We start from the raw sequence: 13,217 nt of genomic DNA, 5'->3' as shown, positions 1-13,217 counted from the left end.
AAAGGGGAATTTTTGATATTGCAGATATATATATATACATTTACAATAATGATATTTATTTTATTCCATTACGATGAGGGTAGCGAAGCACACTGGGTATAGCTAGTAGTGTATATAAAGAGAATATATCGGCTGTCTGGCTAATGCGTTTAATATACGAGAGTAATACAAACCAATATTTTTCAGCATCATTATATATTTTATAGTGGAGTGTACATTTCTAAACACTTCTCCTTTTCTTAACTTAACTTTTGCGCTGTCAACGGCAACGCTACGTATGCACTAGCAGTGAGTACTTTAAGAGGAATCTTAACAGCGAATACTCCTTTTTAGTAACTTGTGTATGCATGCTGCAGCTCTTTTCTTTTAAGGCTGTTTGCCATTTTTCTACACTTAACAATATTAGTTTCATTTTAACGAGTGTTTAGATAAGTTAGATTTTTTCCATTTATTGTGTGTGTGTTGTGTTCTTGTCTGCAATCCTGTTACTATTGAAAACATAAAGTTTTTGTATTTTGTTGGTAAATGTTGCGTGTTTGTGTTGCTTGCTGCGGGTATAGTTTGCTGTTTTACGAAAGAACTTTGGGGAATTTTTAATTGTCTCTCAATACATATAAAAATATAATTAAAATTATTCACCCCTTTTATGAAATATTAATAAATTTTTTTATGTTTTATTTTTTTTTTTTTGTATAATCGCGTGCCATTTTTATTTAAAATTTATTAATACTTTTTATAATATTATAAAAGTAAAATATCTATTGTGTGTTAATTTTAGATCTAGCTAAAAAGGCTGTTTAGTTTTTTTGGGGCAAGGGGGTCTTTCATTAAAGTAATGTTTTTGCCAAAGCTCTGGAGAATTGCTGATTTGATAATTTCAATAAAAATTTCGAAATTGTTTTAAAATCAAAAAAAATGAAAAGCTAAATTTTTTAATTTTTTGATATCTGATGTTATATATAAAGTAATGTTGGGAAAGTAGTAGTAAAAATAATTACTTTTTTTCAATGTTCGAAAATTTCGAAATTAGGATCGAATTTTCGAAATTTGTTCAAATGTTGCAAATAATTTTATTTTTTATAAAGTAACATCTTACAATGGTATTATTAAACCTTTGTAAAGGATTTAAAAAGAGAATACTGAAAAATTTTAGATAAAAAATTTTGAAATTTGGTATAAAAATTTTGAAATTTTGTTCAAATCTTAAAATTGAAAAGATAAATTTTAAAAATTTTTTAATTTCTAATGTCATTTTATAAAGTCGTAGGTAAAAATAATGATTTTTTTCAAAGTTTGAAAATTTCGAAATTAAGTTCGAATTTTCGAACATTAGTAAAAATGTTGCAAATTGAAATATATTCATTAAATTTCTTTATAAAACAAAAATATTCTGTTTTTGTAAGATTTTTAGATTGAAAAAAATAAGAAATTTTTCAAAATTTAAAAAAAAAATTTCAAAATTTAAAGAAAATTTTTGAAAATTCTTGTTTAAAAAGCTATAATTTATTTTAAGAATTTCAATTATTTCCAATTTTAAGTAAAATTTATTAAATAAAGCGGAAAAGAGAACATTTTTTAATATTCAAAAAATTTCAAAATTAAGTTCGAATTTTCGAACATAAGCAAAAACGTAGCAAATTGAAAAATGTATATTCATAAAATTTCATCATAAAACAAATACATTCTGTTTTTGTAAGATTTTTAGAATAAAAATAATAAAATTTTTTAAAAATGTTAAAAAATTTTCAAAATTTAGAAAAAAAATCAAAATTTTAAGAAAATTTCTGAAAATTTGGTTTCAAAATCAATAATTTGTTTTCGGAATTTTAATTATTACCAATTTAAATAGAATTTATGAAATGAAGCGGAAAATATAACATTTTTCAATATTCGAAAATTTCGAATTTAATTTCGAATTTTCCTTGATGTTCGAAATGATGCTCTAAATGTTGTAAATTATTATATTTTTATAATGTGACAACTTATATTAGTAAAATTGAGCGTTTGTTTAGGTTTTAATGATGAATTGGTGAAAATTTTGATTTTTTTTTTTTCAAAATTTAAAGAAAATTTTCAAAATTTTGTTAAAAAATAAGAATTTTGATGCTAAGTCTTTATTATTCTCAATTTTGTATAAAAATTATGAAAAAGAGACAAAAAAGTAGTAATTATTTCAATGTTCGAAAAACTTCGAAATTATGTTCGAATTTTCGAACATCAACAAAAATGTTGCAAATAATTATATTTTTTATAAAGTAACAACTTTTAATAGTAATAATGAGTTTTTTTTTAGGTTTTAGTGATAGAATAGTGAAAATTTTGGAAAAAAATTAAAAATTTTAAGAAAAATTTCAAAATTTTAAGAAAAATTTCAAAATTTTGTTAAAAAGTAAGAATTTTAACTCTTAATCTTCAATACTTTCAATGTTTTATGTAAAAAAACAAAAATAGTCAAAAAGTAGTGATTTTTTCAATGTTCGAAAAATTTCGAAATTATGTTCGAATTTTCGAACATCAACAAAAATGTTGCAAATAATTATATTTTTGTAAAGTCACAACTTTCAATAGTAATATTGAGATTTTTTTACGTTTTAGTAATAGAATAGTGAAAATTTTGAAAAAGAATTTCAAAATTTTAAAAAAATTTCAAAATTTTGTTAAAAAGTAACAATTTTAATGCTTAATCTTCAATATTTTCAATGTTTTATGTAAAAAAACAAAAAGGAGTCAAAATATATTGACTTTTTTCAATGTTCGAAAAATTTCGAAATTAAGTTCGAATTTTTGAAATTTGTTTAAAATGTTGCAAATATGAATATTTTAAAAAAAAAAAAAAAAAATAACATTCTTTATTACAACTATTTACAATTTTTATGAATTTAAAAGAGAAAATAGTAAAATTTTTTTAAAAAAAACTTGTAAAATTTGAAAATTTTCAAAATTTTGTTTAAATTACAAAATTTTGACTTAAAATTTCAAAAAAAATAAAAAATACTTTTCAACTTAATAAATTTCCTTCGGCAAATAAAGAGTCAATATTTCCTGAGGAATTTCAATAATTTATCTTCAACATAAACATTCTTTTGCCATGGCAGTGGCTCTGTTAGCAGAAAATGTAGAAAAAACCGTTAAAATTCCTAATGTTTTCTTTTATATTTTTTTTCTATTTCTAATATTTTTCACATAGTTTTACATACTACAATAATGGCATATAACCACAGAATATAACAAACTAATGTCATGGTAAATACAAAGATTTTGTCAACAACATTTAAAAGTCGTCGTCGGTAGTGTGGTGAGAGAAGGGGGTTATTATTGAATAGTATTTAAAAGAGAAGACAGCAGCAGTAGTTGCTAGTTTTTGATTATAAGTATCTTTTAATATAAAAATTTAGGCAATTCATAATCCAAGCATCTTTTGTGAATAGGACAATTGTTTTTTTTTTAATTTTTCTTTTGTTTTTAAGATTTCATGTTCTCTGCTTCTCCTTTTTCTTTTAGTCATACAAATTTCGCGCCTTATAGTTTTTTTTTTAGGCCGCGGCTTGTATCTTCTCTGCTGCATCATGGATGGTCTTTGCTACTCCTTGTTGTAATGTGTTTAATCTTCTTGTTTTGTTTTGTTTTGTTTTTTATACCCTTCACCTTCGTGAGAAGGGTATATATAATAAGTTTGTATATATATATAAGTTTGTCATTCCCTTTGTAATTTCTATAAAGTATATATATTTTGGATACTTATAGATAGCGGAGTCGATTAAGCCATGTCCGCCTCTCTGTCTGTCCGTCCGTCTGTCTGTTGAAATCTGTTTTTAGAGGTCCCCAGACATCGGCGAGATCCGAATCTTCAATAATTCAGTTAGACATGCTTTCGAGAAGATCGCTATTTAAAATCAGCAAAATCGCTCTATAAATAACGGAAATATGAGCAAAAATCCGAGACAACCTCTGAAAATTTCATCAAAAAAGCCACATTTTTTTCATGCTTTGTTAAAAAAGCAACAACAACAACACTGTGAATTGGATAAAGATGTACATGGGCGTGTGGAGATGTATTTGCTTTTATTCAGCTGTGTATTTTTTTGTATGTTTGGATGCTGTTCTGTTCTCACGAAGGTAAGTGGGTCTTCGTGAGACCTGTATGTCTGTCCGTCTGTCTGTCTGCAAGTGGGTATATCAGGTAAGTGGGTATAACAAGAACAAGTAGATAAAGCAGTAATATGTTGGTAATACAGCTAATATTTGTTTGTGGGTGGTAATACAGTTTGACGTTGGTATTACAGTACAACGGTTAATATTTCTTTCTGCTACAGTTTATATTTGTTTGTGTGTATGTTATGTGTGACATGTGTGCAGAGATACAAAATAAATATAAACTGTTTTTTAAAAACATACATGGTGAAGGGTATATAAGATTCGGCACAGCTGAATATAGAAATATTACTTGTTTAATACTCGGTTCATTGTACGTACATATACATACGTGCAGCATAAAACGTAGTAAAGAGTAAAACAACAAGAACCATATGAACGTTATGAGTAGTTAAACGTTATTTTATTCAGGTTTAGAATTCTTAGAATTTTTCTATACCTCAACCACATTCCTGTTGTTGTTTTTGTACGTCTGTCTGTCTGTCTGCCTGACTTCTTTGCAAAAATAACATAACAAATTTCTGGTCTTTCAGGATTTCTTATTTCTTCTTTTTGTTTTTAGATAGATGGATGCTGCTTATTTGCTTATTTACTTCTTTGTTCTTCTCATTTTCTTCTCACAGAGTTTAAAGTTTATTGTTGTTGTTGTTTAAAAGCAGGCGTATAACTTTATTTAGTAAAACATGTTTAAAACAATTTTGTTGCTATTTGTGTATCTTTTTTTTGGTGGCATATTTTTAAGGCCAAACTACAAAAAATTTGATTTTGCGTTGGAGTTGTTGCTCTTATAAAATGTTAACAATAACAACAACAACAAAAAAAAGAAACAAAACTATTTTGGCTTTAAGTGGATAAGTGACATTCTTTTGGCTTTGACATTATTATAAATTCTCTCTGTTTATCGTGAGTATTTGTTATTGTTGTTCTTTTCAAACCAAAAAAAAAAAAAACTAAACTGATGACTGTTTTATTGGAATTTTTATTAAGAAAAAAGTTTCAATGTTAAAATTGAACTTGATTTTTTCTTAAAAATAATAGATTTATTTTAAATTTTCAAAATTTCTTTAAAACTTTAAATATTTTAATAAAAAAAAATAGCAACACTTAAAGAAAATCGTTGTTATTTTGGATTTCTTTAAAAATTTTTACAAAATAAACTAAAAAGCATGATTTTTTTTGAATGTTCGAAAAGTTTTGAAATTTAATTCAAATTTTCGAACATTATTAACAATCACAAACAAACATCGTTGTTATTTAGGATTTCTTTTCAATTTTTTTTACAAAATAAACTAAAAAGAAAGATTTATTTACAATTTTTAAAAATTTTCGAAATTTAATTCGAATTTTCGAACATTGCACAAAATATGTTAGAAATATTGTATTATAAAATTTCATCATACATGAGGAACAAAAAAATAGATAAAATTTCAGAAATTAAAACAAAATTTAAATTTTAAAAATTTTCGAAAAATTTTTAAAATGTTAAAATTTTCAAAATTTATAAATTTTTTTTCTAAAAAGAAGAATGCTGAAGCTAAATCTTTAGCAAATTTAATTTTTTATATTTATTATGAAATCGAGTCGAAAAATACTTATTTTTTCAATGTTCGAAAATTTTCGAAATTAAGTTGGAACTTTCGAACATTACCCAAAACGTTTCAAATTACAATATTTATGTAAAATATCTTCTTATATTAGTAATATTTACCGTTTTTTTTTAATTGATTAAAATTGAGAAAATTTTTAGGAAAATTTTCAAAAATTTCAAGAAAAATTTAAGAAAAGTTTTCAAAATTTTTTCTGTAAACCAAGAATAAATACTGAAGTCAAAATCGTATAATTTCTAATTTTTGGTAAAATGTATGAAATTTAGTTGAAATATACTGATTTTTTTAATGTTCGAAAATTTTCGAAATTAATTTGGAACTTTCGAACATCACCCAAAATGTTGCAAATTACAATATTTATGTAAAATATCTTCTTATATTAGTAATATTTACCATTTTTAAACAATTTAGACAAAATTGTGAAAATTTTTAGGAAAATTTTCAAAAATTTAAAGAAAATTTTAAAAATTTAAGAAAAATTTTCGAACATCATTCAAAATGTTGCAAATTAAAATATTAACATAAAATACCTCCTTATACCTATTAGTAATATTTGCGTATTTTAACAATTTGTTTGAAAATGTAAAAAATTTGAGAAAAATTTTCAAAAAATTTCAAAAATTTCAGAAAATTTCAAAAATTTAAGAAAAAATTCCAAAATTTTGCCTGCAAAAAAAAAAGAATAATGAAGGCAAATCTATTTACGTTCAATTTTGTATAATATTTATGAACTAAACTACAACAATACAAATTTTTTTCAATTTTTGAAAATTTTCGAAATTATGTACGAATTTTCGAACATCAATCAAATATGTTTAAAATTTCTAAATTTACATGAAATATTTTCTTACATTAGTAATAGTTCATATTTGTAAACGATTTTGGGGGAAATAGTGATAATTTTAAGGAAAATTTTTAAAAATTTAAAGAAATTTTAAAAAATTAAAAGAAATTTTATAAAATTTAAGTAAAAACAAAAAAATCTTAAAAATTTTAAATTTTTTGCTAAATTTATGAAATTTTATCGAAAAATAATGATTTTCTTCGAAAATTTCGTAATTAAGTTCGAACATCAACGAAAATGTTGGAAATTACAATATTTACATAAAATTTGTTCATACATTAGTAATATTTAGCATTTGTAAAAGTTTTAAGGGAAAAATAACGAAATTTTGAAGGAAAATTTTCAAAATTATAAAAAAAATATTCGAAAATTTAAAGAAAAATTTCAAAATTTTATTAAAAATAAAGAGTATTAAAGCCGAATCTTTATTATTTGTTATTTTGTGTAAAATTTATAAAGTAAAGTCGAAAAATGTGTAATTTTTTCAATGTTCGAAAATTTTCGAAATTAAGTTCGAATTTTCGAACATCACCAAAAATGTGGCAAAATTAAACAAATTCGTAATACACATAACATTTTTCCATAATATTAAGCTTCAGTAATTTTTTGAAATTTTTTTTTAAATTTTAGGAAAATTTTTTTGAAATTTAAAGAAAAATTTCAAAATTTTCATTTAAAAATCTTTATAATTTTACTACTCACGCTAAGTAACTTAATATTATAACTATAAGTAGTAATGTTGTTATATCGCCGGCCTTTGACTGTAAAACATAATTGCATTTTTATGGGTTTTTTTCTCATTCACATTTTTCCACTTTTTTTTATTCGCTCCCTTTCCTTGTTGTTTATGAATTTGTTTTTTTTTTATATATTTTTTTAGTTTTTATTTTCTTATTGCTGTTGGCCCATGTTTTTATAGTAATTTTCATTTTAATGTTTTCATATTTATTTTTAATGTTTTGTTGTTTTCCCCTTCTTTATTTGCAGTTTTTTCACATTTTCCAAACATTCGCGTGGATCGACGACCGATTGAATATAAAAAAAGAAATAAAGCAAAAAGAAAAAAGTGAGACGACGACCCAAACATCAACAACAACAAGAATCACACAACGTACAGGAACAAAAACACTCTAGCACACGTTAACAACAAAAATAAGTAAAAAAATAACAACATCAACAACAAACTACAACGTTAACTTGGCTAAAAGTAAAAGAAAAACAACAATAACAACCTAATGTTTTGAAGCATAATAACAAAACACGCAAAACCACAATAACGCCAAGAAACTCGAAAAAAAGAAAAAAACGCAGAATAAAACTAAGAAACCTGGTCTCGTAAGCCTTTTTTTCTTACTTTCAATATACAACTTTGTTGTATCTTCTACAACATAAAGAAACGGGAGGGCAATACAACATATATTCCCTAACAAAAGTTTAAAAGTAACACACACACAAAAGGGATAAAAAAAGCCAAGCCAACAAAATTGTTTTGAAACAACATCATAATCATCTCAGAAACATCATTATTATTATCATCACAGCAACTACATCATCACCTTAACATATTGAATGACTGCTTGTTCTTCTTCTTCGTCTCAATAACTGTACGAGAGTGTGTGTTTGTTTATATGGTAAAAAAAGGCTGAAGAAAAAAAGTAATATTTTTTTTGAACAAAAAAGGAATTATAATAAATCTTGTGTGTGTGTGTGTGTGTAATGTAAAGAAAATAAGGGTATGTAAATAATGTAATTCTAATAATTCTTGGGTAATGTATAAAAAACTAAAAATTTTTTTGTTGTATTATAATTTTATTTTTTTTTATAATTCATTCTTTTTTGTTTTACTGTAACAAAAATTCTTTAAGAAATTTATAGGTCTTAACAGCAAATTGTGTAAAATTTTTAAACTAAAATGGCAACCTGATAACTTTTTGATTTAAAATCTTACTGAATAATTCTGTTCTAATTGCGTTCAGTTCTAGTTCAGTTCAAGTTCAGTTCTAGTTCAGCTCTAGTTCAGTTCTAGTTCAGTTCTTGTTCAGTTCTAGTTCACATCTGGTTTAGTTCTAGTTCACATCTGGTTTAGTTCTAGTTCAGATCTAGTTTAGTTCTAATTTAGTTCTAGTTCACATCAAGTTCTGTTTTAGTTCTCTTCTAGTTCTGTTCTTGTTCCGTTTTGGTTCTGTTCAATTTTTGTTCTAGTTCAGTTCTAGTTCAGTTTTAGTTCAGTTCTAGTTCAGTTCTAGTTCAGTTCTAGTTCAGTTCTAGTTCAGTTCTAGTTCAGTTCTAGTTCAGTTCTAGTTCAGTTATAGTTCAGTTCTAGTTCAGTTCTAGTTCAGTTCTAGTTCAGTTCTAGTTCAGTTCTAGTTCAGTTCTAGTTCAGTTCTAGTTCAGTTCTAGTTCTGTTCTAGTTCTGTTCTAGTTCAGTTCTAGTTCTGTTCTAGTTCTGTTCTAGTTCTGTTCTAGCTCTGTTCTAGTTCTGTTCTAGTTCAGTTCTAGTTCTGTTCTAGTTCTGTTCTAGTTCTGTTCTAGTTCTGTTCTAGTTCTGTTCTAGTTCTGTTCTAGTTCTGTTCTAGTTCTGTTCTAGTTCTGTTCAAGGTCTGTTCTAGTTCTGTTCTAGTTCTGTTCTAGTTCTGTTCTAGTTCTGTTCAAGGTCTGTTCTAGTTCTGTTCTAGTTCTGTTCTAGTTCTAGTTCTAGTTCTAGTTCTGTTCTAGTTCTGTTCTAGTTCTGTTCTAGTTCTGTTCTATTTCTTTTCTAGTTCTGTTCTAGTTCTGTTCTAGTTCTATTTCTGTTCTAGTTCTAGTTCTGATCGCGTTCAGTTCTAGTTCTAGTTCAGTTCTAGTTCAGTTCTAATTCAGTTCTAGTTCAGCTCTAGTTCAGTTCTAGTTCAGTTCTAGTTGAGTTCTAGTTCAGTTCTAGTTCAGCTCTAGTTCAGTTCTAGTTCAGTTCTAGTTCAGTTCTAGTTCAGTTCTAGTTCAGTTCTAGTTCAGTTCTAGTTCAGTTCTAGTTCAGTTCTAGTTCAGTTCTAGTTCAGTTCTAGTTCAGTTCTAGTTCTAGTTCACATCAAGTTCTAGTTCACATCAAGTTCTAGTTCACATCAAGTTCTAGTTCACATCAAGTTCTAGTTCACATCAAGTTCTGTTCTAGTTCTGTTCTTGTTCCGTTTTGTTTCTGTTATAGTTCTGTTCAAGTTTTGTTCGAGTTCTGTTCTAGTTCTGTTCTAGTTCTGTTTTTGTTCTGCTCCAGTTATTTTCTAGTTCTGTTCTAGTTATGTTCTAGTTCTGTTCTGTTCTAGTTCTGTTCTAGTTTAATTCTTGTTCTGTTCCAGTTCCGTTAAAGCTTAGGCCTAGTTTTTGTTCTTGTTCAGTTCCTTGCCAGATTTCGCATAAAATTTGTTTTAACCGTTAACTTTCAAATAAAAAATATTCAAATATAATCGCTATCGTCTACAGTGTTGCATTCTTATTCACACAGTTGTATTCATCTTCAAATACATTCGCAAAAAATCTACTAATAATTTTTCTTTTATTTTAAATAATGATGATCATCAATTCTTTTAATCATTTGGTTATTCAACTTGAAAATATTCCTATCTTTAGCTAATGCTCTAGTAATATAAAAAATTAAGAAATTTTTGGCATTTTGATATGAACTTTGCTTTATTTGATTGTTTTTTAATAACATGTAGCTACTCTTGTTCCGCGAACTTAATAAATGATGCTCTTTTTGCTAAAAAAAACGAAGAAAAATTTTCAAGACGTGTTTTTTTTTGTTTTATTATCAATGACGCCGTTTTTATTTTGTTTTGTACAAAAAAAAATTGTATTTTTATACCCTTCACCTTTGTGAGAAGGGTATATATATGTTTGTCATTCCGTTTGTAATTTCTATAATATAATTTTCCGACTCTATAAAGTATATACATTCTGGATCCTTATAGATAGCGGAGTCGTTTAAGCCATGTCCGTCTGTCTGTCTGTTGAAATCAGTTTTTAGAGGTCCCCAGATATCGGCGAGATCCGAATCTTCAATAATTCAGTTAAACATGCTTTCTAGAAGATTGCTATTTAAAATCAGCAAAATCGGTCTATAAATAACGGAGATATGAGCAAATATCCGAGACAACCTCTGAAAACTTCATCAAAAAAGCCACATTTTTCTCATGCTTTGTTAAAAAAGCAACAACAACACTGTGAACTGAAATAAGATGTACATGTGCGTGTGGAGATGTATTTGGTTTTATTCAGCTGTGCATTATTTTTCTGTATGTGTGGATGCTGTTCTGTTCTCACGAAGGTAAGTGGATATAACAAGAACAAGGAGATAAAGCAGTAATATGTTGGTAATACAGCTCATATTTGTTTGAGGATGGTAATACAGTTTGACGGTGGTATTACAGTGCAACGGTTAATATTTCTTTCTGCTACAGTTTATATGTATTTGTTTGTGTGTATGTTATGTATGACATGTGTGCAGAGATACAAAATAAATAAAAACTGTTTTTTAAAACATACTTGGTGAAGGATATATAAGATTCGTCACAGCCGAATATAGAAATATTACTTGTTTTTAATAACAGTTGATTTTTTTTTGAATATTTTCTTGAGGTGATGGCGCTTAAATAATATTTATTATTGATTTTAATTTGTTTTTTGGCGACAGCTTCTTTTTTTTTTATTTTTCATTTATATTTAAGAAGACGACATAATGATTATTGGTTTTCTTTTGTGTGTGTTTTGTGTGTGTGTTATATAAAAATGATTTACTTGGGAAATTATTATCATTTTGAGAGTTTTGTGGCGCCTTCCCCATATTCATATTATAGATTTTTAACTTTTTAATATTTCGATTATGGTTTATATTTTATATCTATTTTGTAGGTTAAAACTAAAAGCACGTGCTTTTTGTAGTGTTAATAGTAACGTTAAAACTTCCTTCTTTAAAACCTTAACTACACTGTTTCCAGTTTAATTAAAAACATTAAACAAAGCTTAGTTTAAACCTTTAAACCTTAATTAAGTCTTTTTTTAAAATCTAGTCTTTCTAATTTCATTCTCTAGTTTTTATTAATGTCTAGACTTTTGCAATTTTTTTTACTTGGAAGATTATTTGTTTTTAAATCCCCTGTTTTTGTTTTAAATTGTTTTCTTTTTTCTACAGTTGTGTTGTTGTTTAGTAAATTGTTTTGTTTTTTTTTTTTTTAATTTAATTTCTTTGAAAAATGTCATCATCCTATTGTGCTCAATACATTGACCGTTTCTTTTTTTTTTCTTCGCCTGCATTTTACTTAATCAAAATTATAGATCAATGCTCTTTTTGTACGTATAATTTTTGTTGGACAACATAAATTTCTTTCATTCATTAAAGACATGTATAGTTGTTGCATTTATTTGTTTTTTTTTATTATAAACAAAGTTTTTTTGTTGTTGCTTTTATCTCGGCAGCAAATTAACAATAAACAATAATTCTGTGGATTTTGTTTTTTTCTTTTTTTAAACAAATTGATTTTTAGAGTTATTTATTAGCCAAAATAACTTGCGATTTTAAGTTCTAGTACAATTCAGTTCTACTTACGTTCTTTAGTTTAGTTCTAGGACAGTTTTAGTTCAGTTCTAGCTCAGTTCTAGTTCAGTTTTAGTTCAGTTCTACTTACGTTTTAGTTTTATTCTAGTACAGTTTTAGTACAGTTCTAGTTCAGTTCTAGTTCAGTTCTAGTTCAGTTCTAGTTAAGTTCTAGTTCAGTTCTAGTTAAGTTCTAGTTCAGTTCTAGTTCAGTTCTAGTTCAGTTCTAGTTCAGTTCTAGTTCAGTTCTAGTTCAGTTCTAGTTCAGTTCTAGTTCAGTTCTAGTTCAGTTCTAGTTCAGTTCTAGTTCAGTTCTAGTTCAGTTCTAGTTCAGTTCTAGTTCAGTTCTAGTTCAGTTCTAGTTCAGTTCTAGTTCAGTTCTAGTTCAGTTCTAGTTCAGTTCCAGTTCAGTTCTAGTTCAGTTCTAGTTCAGTTCTAGTTCAGTTCTAGTTCAGTTCTAGTTTAATTCTAGTTCAGTTCTAGTTCAGTTCTAGATCAGTTCTAGTTCAGTTCTAGTTCAGTTCTATTTCAGTTCTAGTTCAGTTCTAGTTCAGTTCTAGTTCAGTTCTCGTTCAGTTCTAGTTCAGTTCTAATTCAGTTCTAATTCAGTTCTAGTTCAGTTCTAGTTCAGTTCTAGTTCAGTTCTAGTTCAGTTCTAGTTCAGTTCTAGTTCAGTTCTAGTTCAGTTCTAGTTCAGTTCTAGTTCAGTTCTAGTTCAGTTCTAGTTCAGTTCTAGTTCAGTTCTAGTTCAGTTCTAGTTCAGTTCTAGTTCAGTTCTAGTTCAGTTCTAGTTCAGTTCTAGTTCAGTTCTAGTTCAGTTCCAGTTATGTTCAAGTTCTGTTCTAGTTCTTTTCTTGTTCCGTTCTAGTTCTTTTTTAGTTCTGTTCTAGTTCTTTTCTAGTTCTATTTTAGTTTTGTTCTAGTTCTACTCTAGTTCTGTTCTAGTTCTAGTTCTGTTCTAGTTCTGTTCTTGTTCTGTTCTTGTTCTGTTCTTGTTCTGTTCTTGTTCTGTTCTTGTTCTGTTCTTGTTCTGTTCTTGTTCTGTTCTTGT

General features: G+C 26.4%; 1 protein-coding gene across 3 annotated transcripts in view; it reads left to right on the top strand.

The window, feature by feature from the left end:
- The window catches only part of LOC111686410 (protein spitz-like), a 33,827-nt gene that overhangs the window by 16,062 nt on the left and 4,548 nt on the right, over positions 1 to 13,217 (top strand). The window contains exons 1-2 of one of the 3 annotated variants that reach the window (XM_046950884.1): positions 428 to 521; positions 7,591 to 8,336. The exons of 1 other annotated variant lie outside the window; for it this stretch is intronic. The gene's annotated coding sequence lies outside the window, so the exon portion shown is untranslated. Of the gene's footprint in view, positions 1 to 427; positions 522 to 7,590; positions 8,337 to 13,217 lie in introns of those variants that run through there. One more of the 3 variants, XM_046950883.1, reaches the window with a different exon arrangement.

The sequence above is a fragment of the Lucilia cuprina genome, chromosome 2 (assembly GCF_022045245.1).
Source record: "Lucilia cuprina isolate Lc7/37 chromosome 2, ASM2204524v1, whole genome shotgun sequence".
NCBI classification, from domain to species: Eukaryota; Metazoa; Arthropoda; class Insecta; order Diptera; family Calliphoridae; genus Lucilia; species Lucilia cuprina.
Note: the sequence above shows the minus strand (reverse complement) of the source record. Positions and strands in the feature narration are given on the sequence as shown.